General features: G+C 42.9%; 1 long non-coding RNA gene across 2 annotated transcripts in view; it reads right to left on the reverse strand.

The window, feature by feature from the left end:
• Nucleotides 1–2,773: 2,773 nt before the first annotated feature.
• The window catches only part of LOC140687285 (uncharacterized), a 50,158-nt gene continuing 28,325 nt past the window's right edge, over nucleotides 2,774–24,606 (reverse strand). For both annotated transcript variants that reach the window (XR_012061477.1, XR_012061478.1), the window contains 2 exons: nucleotides 12,808–12,988; nucleotides 2,774–3,112 (listed from right to left, as the gene is read on the reverse strand). This is a non-coding gene — a long non-coding RNA (uncharacterized lncRNA). The remainder of the gene's footprint in view (nucleotides 3,113–12,807; nucleotides 12,989–24,606) is intronic.

The following is a 24,606-nucleotide window of genomic DNA, read 5'->3' on the forward strand; positions in this document are numbered from 1 at the left end:
CAGATGAGAGGAAATGGAGGAGATGGACCAGATTGGGTTAGGGAGAAAGCTCGTGTTGGCCTTGAGGCAAGTTTGAGCTGCTGGCAGGGCATCTGAGGGCGCACAACCAAAAAAGCATTTGGGAATGTGCACTGGAGACCCGGAAGATAAATTAGAAGAGGAGGTAGAGACTTGGGATCCACATGCACGGAGCTGAGATCTGAAGCCCTGTGAGTGCCCAGCAGTGTGGATTTAGAGACTAGACAGAAAGGAAAGAGAAGGTCTGAGATGTCTATGCCAGGAGCATCCCTATCCACCACTGTCCAAGGCTGCAGCCTGACCCAGTTTGTTCCCTGCCCGCTCACAAAGGAAGATGCTACCAGCAGTCACAGCTCCTCAGTCAACCCTGTAGGACTGACTTAGCTCCCCCAACAGGGGGAGTCTGGACATGACCTTGGTCTTTGTAGGAGGAGCCCCAGTCCCTTAGCTGAGTTTGTTTCCTCCCTCAGTGGCTGTCTTAAGGATTCAGCCACTGGAATCAGACTGCTTGGATTTGAACCTCAGCACTAAAAGAGAAAAAAAAATTTTATCCTCTGTCTTCTTTTCCATTTTTCTGCAAATTTGGAATAAACATAGCACCTATGTGATAGTGTTTGTTAAGAAGAGTAAATGGAAAGCATTTAAAGAGTCCTTGACATCTGGTAAGAGCACAACATACTTTGGCCATTTATTATTCCTTCTTTTATCAAGCCAGACATTTGTACCCAGTGCCAATGACTGGGCCTGTGCCTCTGTTTCCCAACAATGATTAAAAACCTGCCCTGAAGCAGAATCTAAAGTAAAAAAAAATAAAAAATTTTTAAAAAAGTACTTTTGGGATTAGCAGATACAAACTGCTATAGATAAAATAGATAAACAACAAGGCTGTACTGTGCAGCACAGGGAACTATATTCAATACCTTGTGATAACCTATGATGAAAAAGAATAGGAAAAAGAATATATATATATATATATATATATATATATATACACACATGTATAATTGACTCACTGTGCTGTACACCAGAAATTAATACAACATTGTAAATTGACTATACTTCAACTTAAATAAATAAACAGCTAAAAATTTTTAAAATAAATAAATAAAAAGAAGAAAAAGTGATTTTAAAAAAGTACATTGTCGAACTCCTGAATCTAGCCCTTCTTCCCCCTTCTCTCCAGACAGCACTACTCACATCATCACTTTCTGGGGTCACAGGCTGCCACATCCTTCCCATCGCTCACTCCTGCATTTATTTACTGAATCATCTATTCAGTTAATATTCATCAAGCATCCACTTTGTGCTAGATGCTCTCTCCACAGCCACCAGATCACATACCTGGAAACTGAGGTATCTGTCTGTTTGTCTTTCCCGGTACTGTGATGCTGTGACATCCCACTGCGGCCACTGAGACAGCAGGAAGGCTCAGGAACCTGCCCTCATGTGAATTCCTAGTGTGCTTTGAGGTTAAGCCATCCAACTCCTCCAGCAAAGTAACCATGCTTTCTTGTGTCCTCCCAGACTCCCAGAGCAAATGGTGGACACAGGTGAAAAAGCCAGTACATTCATGCTGATGACTTGGGAAGATACACAAAGAGGTCAGCGTGGCTTTTACTGCGTGATGACTCAGGCCAGAAGACATCTGTCCTCCCATGTCTGTTCACATCTGCCCTGATACCTCATAAAACCTTCCCCCAGCTAGTCATTAACGAGGTGGCAACATGTATATCAGGGGCCCAGGGGGAGACAATTTGTTTGATGTTCTGGATGAAGGAAACATAGAACTGCTCTTTATGAAGGCTTGGAGGCTCCCTGTGAACCCCTGCCTGACAGTCACTCTCTGTCTGCTCAGACGTGAAGTCAGGGAAATGCAATTACACGGGGGAAGCGGGGCAGTGGAGTGTTGAGGTAGAGGGATTTGGGGGCTCAAGGGTGAGAGTGAAAGACTAAAACAGGTACAAGAGCTCTGTGTGTGGCTAACGTGAAGTGGCTGCTCAGATCCACGTCAACAGGATGCTCCCTGCTCTGTGCTTTGGTGTGTTGTGGTTTGTGCATGCATTCCTGCTTCTGCGTGTATATCCAAACTTCTGACCCACGGTGAAGAGTGGGAAGGGGCTGGGCACTTCTCCTGCAGTCAATTTATAGCCACGTGTAATTGTACTTGTCTTTTTTCTTTTTGGTTCTTGTGCAGCACTTAGCGCCGTGCCAGGTATGTGGTACCTGGTGAGAGAATTATTGAATGAATGAATGAATGAATGATCAAAGAGTGGGGTCCCTTAGCAAGGAGAAGGGAAGTACCAACTCTCATCTTCTCTTTTCTGTCCATGACCTCAGACTGAGGCCAAGGATGGGGAAGATGCACCAGGGGACTCCATTCTAGGATGACCTGGAGACTTCCAGTTGTTGATTGACTCTCACCAATCCTGGGAAGGTGTCCTTCTGTGGACACAGACAGATAAGCCCCCCGCACAGGGCGGAGGAGGGAAGCCAGACCTCACTCCTCAGCCCAGGTGTGGCAAGTCCTTCTGGGACCCCCTCCCAACTTACACACACACAGACACACACACACACACACACACACACACACTGGTGGAAAGCAGACCCTGCTTTGGAACGGGAAAGGCCACTTCCTCCTACCCACTGGGGACCATCTAAATCAGATCAAGCACAACCCAGCTGCCATATCCACATCTACTCTCTAGAGACCACTGGCAGTCCAGTGGAAAGATCACTGATGTCATAAGATCACATAAAAAAATCACTTTGGAGCATTTATTTGCCTGGGGCCCTTTGAAAAAAGTAATCCTTTACATTCATAATCTCATTTGGTCATTGCAACAATCCAAGAGGCAGAGGCCACCATCTTTCTCATCTAACACATAGGGTGAGGAGAGAGGGGTAAGTTAACTTGCCTGAGGTCCCAGGCGAGCCAGTGGAAGAGCTGGGACAGCCTCCGAGCAGGCAGCTCTCTGAACACGCTTGTAAGCCTTGCGTTAAATAACTGGACCTGTGTTTACGTTTAACTTCGGCACTAGGTACTCTGTGGTTTTAGGTCTGTTTCATGCCTTAGAATATGCATTCGTCTTCTCATCTATAAAATCAGAGGAAAAAAGTCTTGAGTCTCACAGTTGTAAGGATGAGAGACTCTGAGCACCTGGCCACCAGCAGTCTCTGCTTCTCTCTCCACCATCCTGAGGGATGCTTCTGTCACAAGTTCTGCCAAATCTACCTCTCCCTGGATCTGAGACTCTTTCCCTCTGGCAAGGAAGGGGCTGCTGGGAAGCTGGTGCCTCTCAGGATAAGGGAGAAAGCGTCTTCAAGTGTGCCCAGGGCGAGCTCATTCATAAAACAAACATTTGTGGAGCTTTGCTGAGAAGCCAGGGAGGCAGCGGCAGCAACCCAGCATCAGGGGCCCGCAGTTGGTTCATTAGAAGCTGAAGCCCCCCTGGAGGCCAGCGGGGAGTGGGGCTGGAGGCGGGAGCCGGGCAAAGCCCAGCTGGCTCTCCAGCAACAAAGTCAACATCGCCCCAGATGTCTGCCCCAGGCTTGAGGCCATTAGCTCCAGTTTACCTGCTCACGTCATTTTTCAAAATTAGCCGCAAAAGCTGCCCATGGAAACACAATGGGCAGCATTTCTCAGCAGGCGTAGAAGGAAAACAAACTCTATCTTTTCCGTGCACTTGTTTGGAGTTTCTGAATGTCCCCCAGAGCCCTGCAGCCTGGCAGGCGCGTTCCTGATGCTTCCCACATGGATGCGTGCACGAGCCCCACTTATCCTTCTGCTCCCAGGTGCACCTCTGCTGAGACCGAGCTGCTGTCCCTTCCCTGTCGCCGGCCTCTCCTGGGCACCCCCACCCCAAACCCAGCAAGGCCCTGACTTTCTCACTTGCTTGCTTCTGTTCCTGGGGGATGATATTACAGTTTAAATTCCTGGACTCACTTGGAGGGTTGCTTAGAGACAGTATGAGCTTTCAACCACCTGATTTAATCTCTTCTCTCACTCCCCCATGCCTCCACTGCTGTCCTGACAAGGCAGAGGGCAAAGGGGAGAGGTGAGGAGGTTAACCTCTTGTCTGCAGTGACATCTTTTCATTGGGTTGTGCTGAGAGCGGGGCCAGACAGGAGTGGCTGGGATGTAGGTGGGTCTGGGGTAGCTTGTCTGTCTCTTGGCCGCCTGTAGAGCCCAGTGTGAGCTTGACTGGGAGAAATGGGGTGGCAGAGGGCAGAATGAAGGTACTGATGAAAGGGAAGATGAACAAAAATGTAAACACTAAAAGCCAAAGCTGAGCAGTGAGAGCTGTCTGGCGCAAAGGGCTAAGAAAAGGATTTCGAACCTACAAATCAATAGCAAGTTATGCAACAACGTACTAGGTGCTAAAATAAAAAAGAGAAGAAGAAAAGAAAAAGAAAGAAAAAAAACTACCTCAAAGGAAAAGGAGTTGGAAATACTTGCAAGAGAAAAGCCAAATGCAACCCAGGTGATGAGAGGGCTCCCAGCAGTGATTTAATGGTTTCTAGTTTTAATCTCTGGGGAGTCAGGGAACCAGGAGTGAAGCCAGAAGACTAGAAAGTGGCTTGGTGGACTGTTTTTATTTACACATAATTTCATTATTCATCAAGTGTATGGTTAACTGTCTCCCGGCTGGAATGAAAGCCCCACCAGGACAAGAACTTTTCTTTCATCTTCGCTATTAATGCATCCCAGCATATAGATCCATGTCTGATTCCTAGTAGGTTCTCAGTCAAATTTGTCGACTGAGTGAAAAAAGGGAGAAGAGAGATGCGGCCACAGCTGGCCCCATGGCAGTGCCCTGCAGGATCGCCATTTGCGGGCCAGGTGATTGTGAGGGTCCCTGTGCGACTCGAGCCTCCACTCAGGGTTTCTGAGCCTCTCTCCTCACTGTGCGTGTGTGAAACATATTTTCATATCCTCCTAAAGAAGTGAATGAAAGACCTTACTATTTCCCCTAAATCCCCATTCTTCCAATTTCAAGACCTTTTTCCTTACACGTAGCCTGTGGCTCTGGGGCTTCACTCAACCTATTTTTTTTATAGTATTTGAATGATTGATCTCCTTTATTTTTGTTTTATTTTATTATTGAGTTATAGTCAGTTTACAATGTCGTGTCAGTTTCTGGTGTACAGCACAATTTTTCAGTCATACATGAATATACATATATTCATTTTCATATTCTTTTTCATCGTGAGCTACCACAAGATCTTGAATATATTTCAACGTATTTTTTTAATTGAAGTACAGTTGGTTTACAATATTGTGTTAATTTCCAGTGTATAGTGTAGTGATTCAGTTATACATATATATATATACCTTTTCATATTCTTTTTCATTACAGGCTATTACAAGATACTGACTACAGTTCCCTGTGCTACACATTAGGACATTGCTGTTTATCTATTTTGTATATAGTAGTCAGTATTTTCAAATCCCAACCTCCTAATGTATCCCTCCACCCCCCCTGCCCTTTCCCATCCTCATTGAAGCTATTTCCAATGGTGTAGTAGGTTGAATAACAGCTTTCAAAGATATTGGGTCCTAAGCCTTTCCTTAAAGGTTACCTGATAAGGAAAAAGTTCTTTGCAGGTGTAATTAAGTTATAGATCTTGACTTGGAGGGAATATCTTGTGTTACCCAGGTGGGTCCTCAATTTACCAGGTGTCTTTATAAAAGGGACGTAGAGGAGGTTTGATAAACACAGAGGAGAAGGAAATGTGAAGATGTAGGCAGACATGTGAGTGATGCAGGATAAGCCAAGGAAGCCTAGAAACCACTGAAAGCCAGAAGAGCAAGGACCTGGGTCTCCCCTAGAGCCTGCAGGATGGCATCCACTGTAGGGGATGGCTCACATGGCCCTGTTAACACCTGGATTTGGGCCCAATGAAACTGATGTTGAACTTCTGACCTCCAGAACTATAAGGGAATATATTTCTGCTGTTTTAAGCCACCCAGTTTGTGGTCATTTGTTATGGCGGCCCTAGGGAATGAAAACAGGGAGCAATGCTGACAGGAACTAATGTCTGGGAGCAGAAGTTAGGGCTTAGTCTGGGTAAGGCTCACAAGACCACGAGAGAGGCTAGGACAGGGAACAAGGTGTAGTCAAGTCAGCTATAAGTAAGTGATAAACTGTGAAATCTTAATGTCATAGTCCAGCAGACATTTATATCTTGCTCTTATAAAATCCTATTGGCAGTAATGGCAAGGGTGGGGCCTCTGTCCCATGGGGAGGACTCAACTGATGGAGACTGAGCCATTTTTAATGCATCATTTCTGAGGTATCCACATCCAGGTGTCAGATGGACGGAGAGGAAGACAGCAGATGGGCAATTTTACATGACAATATTGTAAATGAGCTGTATCACATCCGCCCCTATCCCAGAGGGTGTAACACAGTCATATTACCCAATGGAGGCCAGGAAATCCAGCTCTTGAATGGGGCAGCCACATTTCAATAGCAACTCCATTACAGAGAGAGGGCATGAATTCTTAGTGGATGGCTAGCTAAGGTCTCCACTAAAGGAGAAACATAACAGCAAAGGCAAAGGGAATAAAATAAAAATTAGGGAATAAAATAAAAATTAGGTAATATAACTCAAAATATGAAACCATCTCATTTCATTTTAAGACCAACAAAAAATATTATGAAATAAGATACAACATTTATATCAATTTTTAAGATCGGATAAAAGGCTTGCCTTTAGTATGCATTTTGGGGAAGACCTCTGATCTGGCTTATGCATCCACTCCCCTCTGACATGCACTATTGGGAAAATAAACACAAATTCTGGAATCAGAAAGAACAAGACTCAAACTCTAGCTCCTCTCTCCTTGCCTATGTGACCTGGAAAAATTATTTTATTCTTTTGAGCCTAGTTTCCTTAGATTTTGAAATGGGCTAGTTTCTGTAGGTTACCCAATCTTAGGATACAAAATGAAAAGCAGAAAACTGCCTAGTGTGTTTTATTTCTGCACCTACAAGAGTGGGATGAGCCATGGTCACACTTGAAGTCTAATCAAATACAGCAGAGTGACCAGTGGAAACTGCAATATACACGCCTCACCTCCTGATGAATGGGCCTCCCTGCCCCAGGAGAAAGAAACACTTGAAGTCTGATGGACGCCACCTAAGGGATGCACTAGGGAAGAGTCTGTGGTCCAGACAAAGAGATGAGACCATAACTTCTGTTTGTAAGAATTGACGTGAGGTTATTATATGTGCAAAAGAGCTTCTAGATACTGTTTATTTGTTGTTGCTTCGACTATCTCAAGAGGATGTAAGCAATTTATCATAAAATTGCACATTCACATTCTATCCCTGTTTTTTTCTCATGCATGTAATTGACCAGAAAGAATCGTGGTGTAATAAAATGAAAAAAAAAAAAAAAAGTCCTTGCTCTCCAGGAGTAGATAAGCCTGGAACTGGAAGTATCTAGGTGGTCTGCTGCCTGGATATATATTGCTCTCCCTCTCATTACTGCCCAGAAGAGGTGTGTTATTCCTACATGGCTGCCTGAGTCAATAAGGCAATACACACACACACGCACACACAAATAACTTAAAGAATTAAAGATATTATGACAATCAGAATATGCCTGTAAACTAAAATTTTGTGAAATGAGATTAAAGATTAAGTGACATCATAGAAAATAATGAAAATATGGTATAGAAAATGACATACTTGTAAAAGGACTAAATAATACTTCTAGAAAAGAATATAGAAAATATATAGAAACAACAAAAGTGCCTTGACAAACAAACAAAATTCCACTACAGATGGAGCTGAAGAGAGAATCCATGAAGTGGAAAACAGATCTGAAAGCAGCAGTGAAAGATGCAAAGATGACTGGCACCTAATGTCAAGTCCACGTTGCCAAAAGTGACCAATGCTGCTGAAACAGCAATCTGCTAAGAAGCCTGAAAGATGCACTGAGTAGGATATGAGGTGTGGTTTGGGACTAGAAATTCAGCACTAGGACTGTGACTGTGAGAGCTGGAGCTTTGTTTACGCACTGTTGCAAAGGATGGCATTCCCTGTCCCCAATTCCAGGTGACTCATGTTCTTTTTTCTTTATTACATGGTCTGTCACAGAATTACTCTGACTGGTGGTGGTGTTGAGAGAGATGGAAATTGGAATTGTTTGTATTCACTTATTTTTCCTGGAAACATAGATCTGTAAATTGATTTAAAACAAAACTATATTGATCGTAAAATTATATTTTACATGCTTTCCTAACAGGAGCAATGTCAGGGTTAGGATAAAATATTTCAGATTGAATAGCAACCCAGGAAAAACTGTCATCTATTTACGGCTATAATTACAACGGAAACCTCATAAATCCCTCTGTCTCTCACTCCTATGGCTGGCAAGCCCTCTCAAGGGGCCCCAGGTGGGCGGAGAAAGGGGACCAAACAAATTTATCCCCAGGAGCAGGTCCCAGAAAAGAAGGCACGATACAATCCTACTCACCTCCTGATGGGTGTTGCCTTGCGTAGAGAAAGACTCGTAAGTGAGAGGGAAGTTCTTGGTTACCAGTACTTCGACCAAGACACTTCCTGCTGAAAAATCTCAGAAGCCCCTCATTCCTACCTCACACTTTCAGGGCTAATATTTCCAGCCCTCATGCTGCACTATTTGCCTTCACGCCTCAGAAGGCAGAGAAATCATAGCCAAAGCTTGAGCTGACAAGTGGTAATAAAACTGAAGAACTCCCAAGCAGGATTTGGAGCTTGACCTCAGAGCCAGTGGTCAAGTTGGAGATGATATATTTTTAATGTAAATATTCCTGGTAACATGAGCTTGGGACTCATGCCAGCAAAGCTTCTGAGGGGGCCTTTTCTCACCCTGTGTTCTGTGCATACGTTTCTCCTTCTTAAGAGCGTTTGCTCTGTTTAGGAGCAAACTTTGTTTTATGACCCCCTAAAGCAGTTACCAACCTGATGACTTTTCCAAAGCCAAGACTGAAAGATCGTAAAATAGGTTTCAGAGATTGAATCAAGGACCTTAGGAAACAGTTTCTGGTCTAGATTTGACAAATGTTTGTGAAAATTTGGTTCTAGACTGTGGCTGAGCATTAGAAAAGGCCTAATTGCTTATGCACAATGTATTTGAAAATGAACTTCAGGTGGCTAAAACATATGGCATATAAGAAAGAGTATTAGAGATACCTGCATAAGGATTCAGAACCTTTGGAGAATTGAATAAATATGCTAAACTTAAGAGTAATGTGGTTGTTATGACTGAAAAATATATTTGTTTCCTGATGGCCAGGGTTAAAAGAAAAAGCCTGCCAAACAGGAGGAAATAGATTGATTCCTAGGGAGAAATAAGAGGTTCCACTTCATACTATGCATTTTTACACAGTTTAAAAGAAGTATGTTACATGAAAAATTCTAATGGAGGCACTGATGGATACAGTAGAAAGTGCCCTTACAGCAACCTTAAAGCCAAGGAAGATGTGCTTTTTAAATGGTCATTTGGTAAAAACAGCTTTGATAAATACCAAGAGTAAAATCTAGAAGCAAGATTTGGGTAAAGAATGTCTTCTAAGGGACTGAGCTCACATGGACTAAGTGTACCATTTCCCAGTGACAGCATCTTATAAAATAAAGAGTAGAGTTTAGATTATTCAGAGTGACGGATGAACAGGCTGCCTATCGGTTTATATGTCTTTAACGTTTTTTTTTTCTCTCTCTCTTAGATGCCTTTTCAAAAGAAATGCTGAGCATGCAATATGAACCCAAACTCTTGGTTTACAAAAAGATCTCATTTTCCTTCCATTTTTCTTTCTCCTCTTTCTTCACCCTTCCTCTTCATCGTATCTAGGATTTGTTGATTTACTACTCTATACCTCCATCACTTTGCTTTGTTGTTTTCATGTATTACCTTGATCACTCTTCACAACAAATCTTGTGAAAGGAGCAATGTTAAGTCTCATTTATTGGATGTAAATACTGAGGCAGAGAGAGATTAAGTAACTTGTCAAAGGTCACAGAGCTAATGAATGTCAGCACTGAGATTTTCACAATGATCGGTTACCTACCACCTTTATAATGTTCTGCAACAAGTCACCTCCAAACTCAATGGGTCAAAATAATAACCATTTACTGTTAATGAGTTTCAAGGAAGACTGTGCTCTTCTTATCTTGCTGGCTCACTGATGTTACTGCTGCCAACTGAGCAGCAAAGGTGGCTCTGCTCACCTTGGCTGATCTCTCCCGCATTTACAGGCAGGGGAGGTCAGCTAGCTGCCCGTTAAGTATTCTAGGACAACCCTGACTTTCATCCGTGTGTCTCTCACATCTTTCCAGGGGTTTAGAACAGCACATTCTCATGGCAAAGAAGAGATGTGAGAATGAACAAGCCCAGGATGCAAGAGGCCCAGGAGAAACATGCATGTGCTTTTCAAGACACTGCCTGCATCATGTTTGCAAACAACTCAGTGGCCAAGGAAGTCACATGGTTGAAACCAGAGTTGGTATGGGAAGGGATTATCAAGTGAAAAACAAAGAATGTGGATACAATTAGGCCATAATGCAATCAATGCACTTTAGAAAGATTCCAAAGTTCCAGCTTTTATCAACTATGCCTATTGTCCATCAAAATTAACAATTCTCTGAATCTTGAGTTTGCTGCAAGAACCACAGTCCAGTGGCCTTCCAACTGGGCCATGTTGTCAATCCATATTTAGGTAGGAACATGGGAAATCTAAAAACAAAGTTTCCCAAATAGGAAGCGAAATGACTTGGGGATGGGGACATATGGTGGGTGCTTATTTCTAAACTCATTGTTTGAGGTATTAGAGTTAGTAACAGCATCTGTAATGCAAACACCCTCTACATCTTGGAGGCTTAAACTAATGGAGTTAATTTCTTGCTCACCCAAAAGCCAAGTGGATATTTAGAAGGTGGTCTTCCATCCAGTTCTAGGGCCTCAGACTCCTACACTAGATCCTCCGTATCATGTCAGAAGCCAAGAGAAGAGGGAATAAGCTTGAAAGATTGCATGGGACCAGACCTAAATGACCTGCATTTCACTGGCGAGAACTCAGTCAAAGAGGGCACACAACAAAAGGGTTAAACGGGGAGTAAAATCAAAGATTTTTTTTTTTCTTAAGAATGGAGAGAGTTGAGCAAATGATATTCTGGAAGGGTCTATAGCCCAAAGAGCGCAAAGTTATTAAAAAGCAGAAATAAATGATATCCAGGGCACAGGTGAAGGAACTGCCTCAGGTAGAAATATAGAACCTCTTAGAACTGCTTTCAATCTGGGTTTGATAGAATTACCAACATCATATGCACACCAACGTGTGGACAATTATATGATTTTTTTCTTGCATGAGTGATACTGAACTCTGCTTTGAGGAACCATAGGGGCAAAAGCAGGGAAGAATACTTCATAATTTCCTCCCCTCCTGCCTTCTAGTAAGAGCATTTTCTACTACCCACTAAGAGTCCAATGGTTTTTAATGAATGCATTTCACTCTTTAAGTAAAAGTAAATTATACTAATACTTCTGGGAAAAAAAATACGTTCAAAACGAGGCGCCCTCCTCGACTTGGGCTTCTGAATTCTTGGTCGTTTGCTTAAAGTCAGTAATCTCAGAGAGTCCTTGAGAATAGCATTGATTATCTGCTCAAAGATGTCATTGTTCTGAATTCTCTAAAAGATATTCCAAATATTTATTTTATGTTTTGGGATATAAGTTTAAGACTACAACATATAAAAAGCGTGACTGAGAATAAAGAAGAGAACTTTTATAGTATTTATAGGAATAACGCATAGCAACAGGCTCATTGCTTAAGACCTCTGGCCTCATGATAAAATTGGCTGTCATCACCCCTTATGCTGATCCTAAACAGGTTTTTAATTATGAAATTGATATTATTATTGATATTATTATAAGCAGCAAAAACACACTTGATCATGGACAAAATTGAATTGTAGTCCCATCCAAAGTGGATCATTGCAAATGTATTTATTTTTTTCTGTACGTACACAAATGTGTACACACACAGAGACACGGTTGGTTAAGCTTCACTAACATTATTGATGCCAAAAGCATAAGAAACAAATTTAAGGGTGATTTATGGTTTCAGTACTGATCTGTATCTTCCATTCCATGTAAACCATGGAAAAGTTCCCAATTTCAAATCACAAACTCCTCTGGGTAATGGGAGCGGTGAAAGTCTCCCATGTTTATGTTCGGTGTCTGGGTTAAAAAAGAACACACTCAGAGGAATCATTTTGTATAAATGTACCTTTTTCTTGAGCTGCTATTGTCCATCTATTTCCACTTCTTATAGCTCGTTTGGGGAGAGTCATTCTTGTAGTCAGAACAATGCACAGACAGGTGAGCAGGAGAAGCTGATTACAGCAAAGAGGAGCCTTAGTCTGTCTTACAAAAGGACAGCTGTGTCGGGTTCCCCTCCCGTTCTGTGCATCTGAGACCCTGAAATTGAAGGCTGATGGAGCGTGCTGCTCAGTGGAAGCCTGGTGAAACCCTTCTTATTTAACCTACCTGCCCCTGAGCCACCTAAAGTCAGGGATCAAAAGGAAAGATAGTTCTGGTTGAAAAGTTAAGAAAGAAGAGACAAAGCTGTGCATCGGTGGGTACACAGGTGTGCTGGGTCCTCGCGTGTATGAACACAAGAGGGATGTGTCTTAGAGACGGGGATGGGGGTGGTGTACAGTTGGCAAATGGCAGAAACTGCTACCTAGGGCTTCTCCTCCTTCGGCTTGCTCTGGGAGACACACAAAGTCATGAACTTACCTTACCGGAACACAGGCTCCTTGCAGTGTCTTCAACACCAGTGTTCTCAAAGAGTCTGGCACTTAGTAGGTGCTCAGCAGGGGGCAGTGTGACACAGTGGTTCAGAGCCTGGACAGTCAGCTCTCCCTGGGCCTCCTCTTCCTCATCTGTCACATGAGCCCAACAGTCTTTTCATGGAGTCCTGCAAAATTAAATTAGAGAAGAGATGGTTAGCCTTGGCACAGAGTAAACAGTCCATGAATGGTAGTTGGCTATTGATCCATTTTTTAATTATTATTATAAAATTCCCCCCAACCCCGTCCAGCCTAGAACTTTCCTCCAAACTCCAGACCTGCGGATCTTTGTCTGGGAGGTCAGGGAAGGCTTCCAACTCAAAATGTACAAAATGTAACTCATCACCACCCCACCCTCCCAGTCTGGTATTTATCCCGCCCTCTCGCATCAGTCAAGGGAGCAGCATCCAAGAAGTTTTGCAAGCTGTTTATTACCCTTAACGCCTCCCTGTCTGCTGCTCCGGCCCACCAAGCTAATCTGAGTTCTTTCAGTTTTCCTACCAACCCATCTCTTGGAAGATCCCATGGCTAGTCCTTGCCCCCACCACCCTCACAGTGCACCTTCCAGAGCTGCAGTGCAGCCCTAACTGGTCTTCTTCTCACACCATCCCTGGCTTCCCTCCAGTCTGTTCTCTCCAATGGGTGGAAAGACCATTCTTTTAGGAACATGCCTACAGCCTTGTTGTCCCCTGCTTGAGACCCTCCATCGCTTCCCAGGGCTCTTAGGATGAAGACCAGACACTGCCACACCACTCCAGACTCAGTTTCTCCGTCCTCCTGCCCCCTCCTCCCTTCTCTGGGCTCCACTCACTCTAGCATGTTTCAGTTCCTCAAAGGACGTTGATACCCCGAGCCCGAATCACAGGACTTCACACCAGCTGGGCCTCCCCTCCCCTTCCGTCCCCCTCCGCCTTGGCCTGGTTAACACTACCCACACCTCGGTTTTGTTGCTACTTCAGTGAAAACTTCCTGAACAGATCTAGCTCCTTTTTCAAGTTCTCAGAGCCCTTGCCCCTCCCCTTTATGAGCGTTTACTTGATATATTATGTGGTTATTCAATTAATACTTGTTTCCCTTCAAGGAGTAAGCCCCACAAGGCCCAAGGATGAAAGGTGGTGCCTGGACTCAGTTTTTGGGTCTATATTCTCCAGTATAATGATAGATGATGCTCGATGTATGTGTGTGTGTGTGTGTGCACGTTTATGTGTGCGCACAAGTATAACGGCTGCCTATTATACCCCAGGACTCACCAACCCCAGGCCTTTATTCACTGACTTCCCTGTCTTGTCTTCAGCTCTTGGAAACCCAGTGGTGAAATCAGGGATTTCATGATGTTTTGATGACACTGGAAAGCCCAATGATTATTGGGGTAAACTATTCTCTGACTCTGCTTTGGAGATTTTGCTGTTGTTCAGTGAAAGTCTTTAGCACACACAACCTGAGGCCAGACTTCTTTTTGTTTCTATCTGAATTCAGGCTCCAGCAATCACTGGTGCCCATATTAGAGAACAGGGATCAATTCATGAAAGTTTGGGGAAGAGATTTTCCCTTAAAACCAGGGAGGAGAGTTTTTATCTGGCAAAGACATTCAGGTAAGGAAAGGGCTACTTTGGGCAGAAATGAATCTCTCCATCACCAATACATCAAATATTTCCTGGGTACCCACACGGTGGTGATGTTGCTGAAAGGGCTCAGGGATCAAATGGAGAGCTGGCATGGGTGCCAACTGAGGTCCCCTTTAGGCATGAGTCGCTGTGATCCTGTGGTCTGACTTTAGTCCTCAGATACTCAATCAGCAAGCGAGGGCTTGATCATTTACAGTTACACAGTGAGATGTTTCCAGGAACGATTTCCCTGTAGCATTTTAATAAGGACTCTATAAATAATAATTTATCGAAGTTGCCTACTATGTTAGAAAAAGAGTATATTAAAGAAGCCTGGCTAATTGAAGCTGGCAGTTAAGTTCCTTGAATCGAAACCAATCGGTTTATCTTCATGACTCTAAAGATTTGGGATGAAAAAGGCTCATTATATTCCAACATTCTAATACCCAAAGATCCAGATAGTTCACAGTGTATTGACATGGCCTTCCAGGAAAACCATGTGCAACACTGAGTTGAAAATATTCTGATACAATTAAAAATAAATTGGATCAGGAGGAGCCGGTACTCTGCTTTGGCTGGGAGCTGAAGGAACTCGAAAGCTATTGAAACCTGTGAGACTCAAGTCAGCAAGATTGCTGGTTCTGACTTGCATGACCACACAGCTTGAGTTACCAGAGACTGTCCAATTATATCTGCGGTCCCAGTGTAATGTTTAATGGAGCACCCTTTCCCTTCCAAAAGTGTCTGGGTTTGGACAATAAATTACGTAGTCAGTAGGATCATCCAAGTTATTCCTCTAGGACAGAGACTCGATGGGACACAATTTAATGGGGGCAAAACAGGCACTGAGGAAGACTTAGTTTCAGGAGGCAAAAATGGAGACTCAAGAAAGAGTAATTTCTCACCATTCCTCCAGTATTCTTTACCCTGGTGTGACTCAGTAATTTCACACAACATGTTCCTTCAGCTCACCTTTTGCATGTGTGTATGGGCATATGAAGAAGCAAAAATCTATGGCCATCTTTTTCCCTTTATTGCTTTTTTTTGTTCCAAGGTGCATTACTGTAGGGTGGTTAAGGACAAAGACACTAGGATGAGACCTAAGGTATACAAAATCCTCTGAAGATTTTGCCTAAGCTGGGAGTAAATGAGTGTGAATCAGGCTTGACAATTCAGTCTCTCTAATCCACAGCAACTAAATAGTAGTTGTTATCTCATAATAATAAACATTTCGGAGCACTGGGCTAATTTAACCACAAGTGTTATTTTTAAGGCTCATGCAAGTCCTATAGGATAGGTGTTATCACAATTGCCATTTTATGGCTGAAGAAAATGACACTGGAAGTGATGAAGCAACTTGCCCAAGATTCCACATCAAGCAGGTGACAGTGTCAAGATTTTAACCCAGAAAGTCTGAGCCATGCTCCTCCTGATTTATCTATTTGGAGAAGATCGTTGTGCACAGTTCGTTAACAAACATTTACTGAGTTGGGTGGGGCAGGGAAAAGGGTAGGAGACAGCCCCTGATGTCCTGAAGCTCACAGCGTCTGAGGTGGAATGTCACAAGTCCAACCAGCACAAGTGTAAGGGAGAATACGGAAGTGGTCTGAGAGATACACACACCTGTAGAGAGGTGTGTGCCCACGCTAGGAAATCATCAAAGGCTTCTGGAGAAGGGAAACTGGGGTTGGTTTTGAGGGGTGAGAAGATGTTAAGGAGAGAGAAATGAGAAGAGGATTATGCCTGGCGGAGGGAACAGCCTGGCAAATGGCGTTGGTAAGGAATAAACGGTGAGTCTGGGGCCTCAGTTAATCCATTTGGGCTGGATTGTTGAAAAGTTCAAAGGCCTTGTTATGAATGACATATATTCCCCACTATGGCCTCTGCTCCCTACATTCTATCCTATAATTCTTTCCCTGTGTCCCACCCTCTGGCTACAGCTTTTTATACATTGTAGCTCTCCTTTCTCCGATGCTGTTTCAACTCAATGATACCACTCATGATTTTCCTTCACACTAGAATATCCTTTTCATGGATGTTTTCTTCATCTAGCTCACTGCCGTTAACCTCAAACTTAGCTTCTTCAAGAAACCCTTCCCTAATATCCTGGGTTGGGTAATTTCTGTCTGTCGTGCACTTCAGCAGTTTCCTAGTATGTAGTCACTGTTGTGCACAGTGCATGGTACAGAGTAGAAGCTCAAAAATAGAAATAAACAAAACTGACACTGGCTGGAAAGAGATGCGTAGATTAGAGACATGCAACTTTGAGGCAGGGATCAAGTTCAAAAACTGTTTCTACAGTACTTCTAAACAACCAGGGAAGTGTCTGGGAGGACAGCAAGGGGAGTATGAGGAAGAAGAACTGCTGAGACAGCATCCTGGCACATGGACAGGAATCCTCCAAACAATTTAGAAAGAAAACAGAATTTCAGACTCCAAAAGATGGGAGAAACCTGGGGTCTATCTAATCCAATACATCTCTTCCCTGTGCTTCTCAAATTTTCCTTGCAAATGTTTAGCTGTTTCTTCAGAAGTAATGGCTCCTGTTATAATTGCAATCGGTCATTCAGTCAGTCATCCATCAAATTAGCATGTGTAACATACAGAGTACACTTGTTGGCACAGCACCAAGAGCCAGGAATAAGCAAGACTCCTTTCCTCTTCCTAGAAAAGATGAGACATTAGTAGAGGAGACAGATGCTTGAAATAAAGGATAAAACCTACTTAAGTACTGAGTCTCCTCTTTGCATTGGCTTCTGACAGTAGGGTTGAAGAGTCAGCCTTCTTACACGAAAACATTTATTATGTCTCCCCGAAGATTTGCCTACACATCCTTCTGATATGAGGCAGTTGTATAATGTTGACTTTTTCCTTCCAGTGTATTTAGCTGGTAGATGCCTTCTTCAGCTGTATGCTCTTTTTGGTGTTCTTGGACCCAACTTCCACACAAGTGGGGGTTCCTCCACTCCTCCAGCCAGCAATTCTCCAGACACCATGTGGGTGCCCTACAACTCAGTTCTGACACAATCTGGCCAGAAATGACATTGAATCCCACACGCTAAGGGCTCAGCCTGTGAGACTTCATCCCACCTCCATCACCACCATTCAGATGCCAGTCCCAAGTCCAGGCTGTTATTAGTGTGCTTCTGACCAACTGGCTATTAATCAGAGGTTCCCACCACCTCCTCCTTCCTTGGGTTTATTTGCTAGAGTGGATCACAGGACTCAGGCAACATTTTACTAACTATATCACTGATTTATCACTAAAGGGCATAACTCAGGAACAGCCAGATGGAAGAGATGCACAGGGCAAGGGGCGGGGAAGGGGCGAGGAGCCTCCCTGCCCTCTCCAGGTGCAGCACTCTCCCAGTACCTCCGCGAGTCCACCAATCCAGAAGCTCTCTGAACCTCCTCCTTTTGAGTTTTTAATGGAGACTTCATTACATAGGCCTGACTGGTTAAGTCATTGGCCATTTGTGGCTGATTCGATCACCAAGCCCCTCTTTTCTCCCCAAGGTTAGTGGGGTAGGACTTAAAGTTCCAACCCTCTAATTACGTGGTTGGTTCCTCTGGCAACCAGTCCCCATCCTTGGGTGGGGCCCAAAAGTCACTTCACAGAACAAGAGGCATCTTGGTTGCTCTCATCATTTAGGAAATTGCAAGGGTTTTGGGAGCTCTGTGCCAGCAACTGGGTTGAAGACTGTATGTATAATTCTTATTATAAATCACAGTATCATATATGTGTTGACATGGTGGTGGTCATGGAGTTGGGTGTGAAGTAAACAGACACAATGGGAGATTCAGTAAGAACATACAGAATCATTCACATTTCTCAATTATAAGTTAAAAGTCAGAACCGTGGGAACTGGATTTTCTTAACTTCGGGACAAGTGTGATGTAATAATCCTTCATTCCTTCTTCCTTGAGAAGTGAAGAGAAATGAGTGTTTTGTTCAGTCCTTGATATAAAAAACGTCAAGTTTAAAGCAATATTTTATTAGAACCATAAGTTTTGTTTGAGAAATTTTAAAATCCAGAGTTTATTTTCCTTGGTGTTGCTGCAGAGAGTCAACAGGAATTGAGATAATTTTTTCTTATATTTGCACCGACTTATTAAACACACATGTGAGCTAGATTCCTTGCATAGGTGCAAAAGGGATTAGAAAGAAGTGGGGGAAAGGTGCAGTTTGGTCCACTGACCTGTTTCCCTGCCCTCAGGACTCTTTCAAACAGCTGTGAGAAAAAGGGGGAGGAGGAAGGAGCTAATTTAGCAGTTCATATCCAGATGTTCATTTCAAACACACCCTCAACAACTTTTGCATGGTTTATTTCATTTTCTGAGACCATTTTCCACCAGCCTGTTTTCTCAGCTGGGAAACTTCTGGTGTAGTCTTTTCAAACAAATATTGCATTTGGCATTACAAAAAAAAAGAGCTTTTGAGACATTCAAAGGGCAGTATGTTTGCCTCGGTCTGCAGAAGCAGAGCGCCAGGAATGTAGGCATTCTGCGCCACCCAAGGCACAGGTAAAGGAATGCTCCACTCTCACATTCCACTTCCATGGAGACTTAAGAGCTCCTTCAGCTCGGTGACTGTAAGGCTCTGCCATCTTTTAGGTTGGCCTGAAGTGTCAGAGACAAGAAACCAGGCTGGAGAAAAGCAGGATCAATGGAAGAATCCACCAGGATTACCACTAACCCGGGAACTTTCACACGACACTTCAGACAAAGCAGTCCGTTTTCATATAACTCTGTACCATTCTAGTTCTACTCATTTTCTTAAGTAAATAGGAAGAACTAGAGGAAAAACAGTTCTGAATGCCAAGCAGTCTCTCAGACAGACTCTCCTGGGACAACATCCCCAAGGCTGGTCCCACTCATCTCAGGGCCTGGTTCCTGGCAACAGACTGTTCCACCAGTCACAGGAGCTGGCGTCTAGAACAGCCCCTTCCCCCACTACCTAGTGGGGTTGTCCTCCCGGCCCAGCTGAAGGACATAAATCAGTCTTCCTTCCTAGTTTTTTTAGGCTGAATAAAACCTGCAGATAGACTCAGGAAAGAACGGACAACCCAAAGTAAATCCAAAGGGAAGACTAAGACCCACCTCTTTAAAGAAAGGATACAAATCCACAAAGGTAAAGGGAAAAAACAAGAAAGCAAAGTGTTGATGTGGGTGACATTGAAAACTGAAGGGTTGGAAACCTAAACTGCGTCTTGGGTACGTTTCTGAACCTTCCTGAGCCTCAGTTTTCCCACTTCTAGACTTGGGCACCTAAGTCCTTAGAGCGTCACATGAAGGTCGGGTATGAAAGCACCTCAGGGAGCATCCTCATTATTGATTAGCTCTTGGTGCTGCATCCCCTTGACTTGGAGAACAGTAAAAGAATGTTATAAGTCTTTATATCTGTAATTGTTCCTGTTGAGCATCTGTGTGTGCCTCTAAGACATTAAAGAAGATATCCAGGAGATGAGGTCCAAGAGAGAGACACAGGGACCCTCCCACGGGCACACTGAATCTACAGCTACATACGGGACAGTTTCCTCTGAAAATGACCAGAAAACTAGCTGAGCTGCTCCATCAAATCAGGAAAAATGGAAAGGGCCACATGCAGGCAGGCAGTAGAGGCTGAAACAGATCTTGCCATAAGTCCCACCTCTGGCTGGGCAACCCACAACCGGAAAGGAATCTGCAAACCTGGAGCTTCTCCCTGAGAGAACCCCACATCAGGTACCCCAACTTTTAAGACTTGCACCCAAGAGATGACCCCCCACCCCCAAATACATGGCTTTGAAAACCAGTGGGGCTCCCAAGAGAAGTGACAAAGTGAGAAATGTCTCTTAAAGTGTTTGAATGTGGACTCAACTCAACCCAGGGTCTGACACAGAAACAGCCATTTGAAAAGCACAAGACTTTAAGTGAAAGTGATGCATTTGCTAATTGTAGGCCACTGGCCCAAGGGGATAACCTCCAGGGACAGAGGCACTGGTGGGCGCCATTTTCACGTTCTCCCTCTACATTGCTAAAGCTGACGGTGAAAATTGCCCCCCCCCTTTTTTTGCCTTCTCTCTTTTTTTTTTTTTTCCATTTTTCTCTTTTTTTCTCCATAGGTGTCATCTTTGTGGTCTCCTGCCTCCTACAGCTGAAGCCCTGATTTTTGCTACTGTCCCCCCAGGGGACACCTCCAGAGCAAGCCCCTGTTCTAGTGGCCAGCATGGTGCATGCATGGAGTCCCACAGGACGGCGTATATTTGAAAAACATACTTTTCAAGACGCTGCCTAAGGGTTTGGCTTCCAATCAGCCTGAATCTGGGTACTGACTGAGATCTTCCCCTTTGGGACACTGACAGGTCTTGGCACACCTTCAACAACTGGGAGCTATTAAAAATGAAATAGGCTACCTGGACAATCCCAAAGGTTCAAGAGACACCAAGAGTTAGGGCAAGATTGAGCGGTAAGTTTCATCTCCTATATAAGGCCACTCCTTTGAGACTGGGAAAAGATATCCAGTAAGCAGCTGGTTATATAAATCTCCATGTCAGGAGAGAAATTTATTCTGATGGAGTCATAAGCACAAAAGGCATGACCAGATGCCTAAGTGCATGTGAGGACACCTGTACGACTATAGAGATTGAAAGGGATAAAGGGCATAGATCAGAAATGGAGACGTCAGCGTTTGAGGAACTGCCACGTAAGAGGACCCTGCAAAGACAGTGAAAGCAAAAACTGAACAATGACACGTAAAGTGGAAATTAATGAGCACAAGGCCAAGACTATTTTCAAAAGAAACAAGAGGGGGGGATTTTCTATATTTTAAAAATATATAAAATACATTAGAAATAATAACAGTTGTCTAAAACCACAAATTATACTAGGAGATACTGGGAAGTGGGCAAAGGAATGAAAAAAATAAAACGTGCTAAATTTCTCAACTGAAGTAAGATAAAGTCAAAACCTATTGTTTCTTCTTGACCTTGATAATTAGAGAAAAATCAGATCAAGTATGTTATTTCATGAAATTTAGCAGAAACAAAAACAGGATGATTCCTCCCAAATTACTGGAGGAGATTAAAGAAATCAAAGCAGAGTTCAACTAGCAAAAGGCAGGAAATAGGGGAAATGATAGGAAAGCATGAAATACAGAGAACATAAAATAAGATCAGAGAGGAAAGTGCAAATTTATCTCTTATGACAATAAATGTAAATGACTGCAATACCAAAATATTTAGGAGCCATCAGTTCAAGTGAGAAACAAAAGATACACCTCTTGCAAGACACAATTTCAAAAAGTCTCTCAGAAAGTTCAACCATAAAGTATCTGGAAAATGTGTATTGGGAAAATGCAAATAAGAACAACATAGGTATGTCAACATTAAAATCAGAGAGAGGAGAATCTTGGGTTGAAAAAAATATACAAACAAGACAAGTGTTGGTTTACTTGGAGTTATATTCCATTATGAATAAATGACTGTTATATGCTTTACTATTCTAAATAAAAAGAGTATTAAATAAACACATAAATTAATCTTTTAGAAAGTCAAAGGAACATTCTTGTTTGGAATATACAGCTGTCCCTCAGTATCCATGGGGGACTGGTTCCAGGACCCCCTGTGGATAAAAACTCCCTTATATAAATGGCATAGTATTTGCATAGAACCTAGATGCATCCTCCTAGATACTTTAAATCATCTCTAAATTACTTATAATACCTAACATAGTATAAATGCTACATAAATAGCTGTAAATACAATGTACATGCTGTACAAATAGTTGCCAGTGTGGGGGAAATTCAAGTTTTGCTTTTTGGAATTTTCTGGAAATTTTTTTTCGTCAAAATATTTTTGATACAAGGTTGAATAAATCTGTGGATGAAAAACACATCGCTAGGGAGGGCCAACTGTGTGTGTGTGTGTGTATGTGTGTGTAAAACTCTCAACTAGACACACCAAATAGGCAAAAATAACTGAAGATAGACAAGGCTTTACTGATACGACCTTTTCTTAGACTAAAATCCCCTCATATTTTTATCCTAACAAGGTTGCTGATATTCAGGATGGAGCTTCATTCTAGTGAAAGAATTTATGCCTTAGTGGCACTCACCATTCCATAAACAAATAAAGGTTCACAATGTGCCTTGCGAGGCAGCACATTCATAGTAGTTAAGAGCCTAGAATCCAGAGCTGGATTGGCTGGATCTGAATTCGGAACTATCACTGACTGCGAAATTGGGAAACTCACCTAAACGTTCGGTGCTGTCAAACGGAGGTAATGACAGTATTTGCATGGTTGTGGTGAAGAATTCAGAACAAGAATGTTCTGCACAATTAGGCATGTTTTAATGATCAGGACATAGTGCCAGCCATTGGACAGGACATGCACGTGAACAGGGAGATACTCAGATTTGGTGGAAGAGAGAAGTAGGGTGCCGACACAGCCACTGGCGAGGTTTAAAGAGAGGTCTCAGACGAGGAGTCTGAAGTGAATCCTCAAAGATGCACAGGTGTGCTTCTGACAGGCAGGGTGGAGAGAGTATTGTTGGCAAAGGGAACTGCCCTGAAACTGTTCAGGGTGTGGCCAAGCACAGCGGTCTTGGGAAACTGCAAAAGAAAGGGTATGTCTGGATTTAGAATTCTAACAGGGGCTTGTTGGAGGGCAATACTGGAGTAAAAGATGGTGTCGTGGAGGAGGGCCTTTAAGAATTCAGACCGCATTCTGTGCGCAACCAGGATCCACGAAAAGGTTTCAAGCACAGTGAATCATGTCATTATCTCTATTTTGTTGTTGTTCATTTGTTTTTGTTTTTTTTACTTTACTTTTTTAATGGAAGAAACATTTCAAAATGTCCTTCTAGGAAGTGAAATATTGTAAAGATATTACTCTATAGAAAATTTATAAATAATATCTTTAAATTACCTAAAATCCCACAACCTTGCGGAAACCATCACTAACATTTCACTGAACATCTCTCAGAATGCACACATACAATTTCAGTGAACTGATTAATAATATTTCATAAATGTTTTAATCAATAATACGTTATGACAGTCTTTCCATATCAATAAATAAAGGCATACATTAGCATTTTAACGATGGCAGAGTGCTCCGTTTTGTGGAGGTAATGCAGTTTATTTACCCAGTCTTTATTGATAAAAGTTTCTCTAATTTCTGATGCTTCACCAAACAGCTAGAACACAATGCAACAAAACTCCAAAGTCATCGCTAGATGAGAAAACGTAAGAAATAGACTCTTGAAAATTAAAGCAAACAAAACTCACTCCTTAAACCTGCTGTAGAACAAGGAGAGAAGGGAAGGCCATGTCTAGTACCTTGGATGGAGGTTTATCTATTCAGTAATTCAGTTTTTCATCTCTTATTTATTGAGCATCAACAACGTGTCTGGTCCTGTTCGACTAATGAGATAAAATGATAGAGAAGTCATTGAATGTCACCTTTATTACAACTTACATTATAGTAGGGGAGACAGATAATAAACTAATAAACCGACAAAAACATACTAGGTAGCCAGCAGCACTATACAAGGAAGTAAGAGAGGGTGGTGTGACAGAGTAGGAGACCACTTCAGTTGGATCACCTAGGACATCTTCTCCAAGGAGTGGTCATTAAGGCTGAGAGATGAATGACCAAAGGACACAGGCAAGTGCAACCAGGAAATGGGAATTCAGGGAAGAAATAGCTAGCACAAAGCCACAAAGTGGGAAATGAGCTTAGCAGGTTCAAAACAGGGGGAGATCAAGAGGCCAATGTAGCTTGCAGATGTTCAACAAGAAGGAAGGTGGCATGAGGTGGGAAGCACAGACCAGCTCAGGGAGCCCTTGCAGGCCATGGAGGAGCTCAGATGTTACTCTTACTTATAATGGGAGGCCACTGGAGAGTTTCAACCAAAGCAGAAACTTGATCTGAGTTTGAAAAGACTGCTTTGGCTTTCCTAAACTATTATCTTCTTAAGGATAAGTTGTTGTCTTGTCTGGCCCTACATTCACGGGACCTGGAAGATACCTGGCACACAGTAGGTATTACATCAACATTATGAAGAACCAATAAATGTGATGTATGGAATTCAACACAGGAAGAATGCGAGTGGAAGCAGGAATTCTTTTATTAATATTTATTAAGTATTAAAGGTACTA

The sequence above is a fragment of the Vicugna pacos genome, chromosome 19, assembly GCF_048564905.1.
Source record: "Vicugna pacos chromosome 19, VicPac4, whole genome shotgun sequence".
Lineage (NCBI taxonomy): Eukaryota > Metazoa > Chordata > Mammalia > Artiodactyla > Camelidae > Vicugna > Vicugna pacos.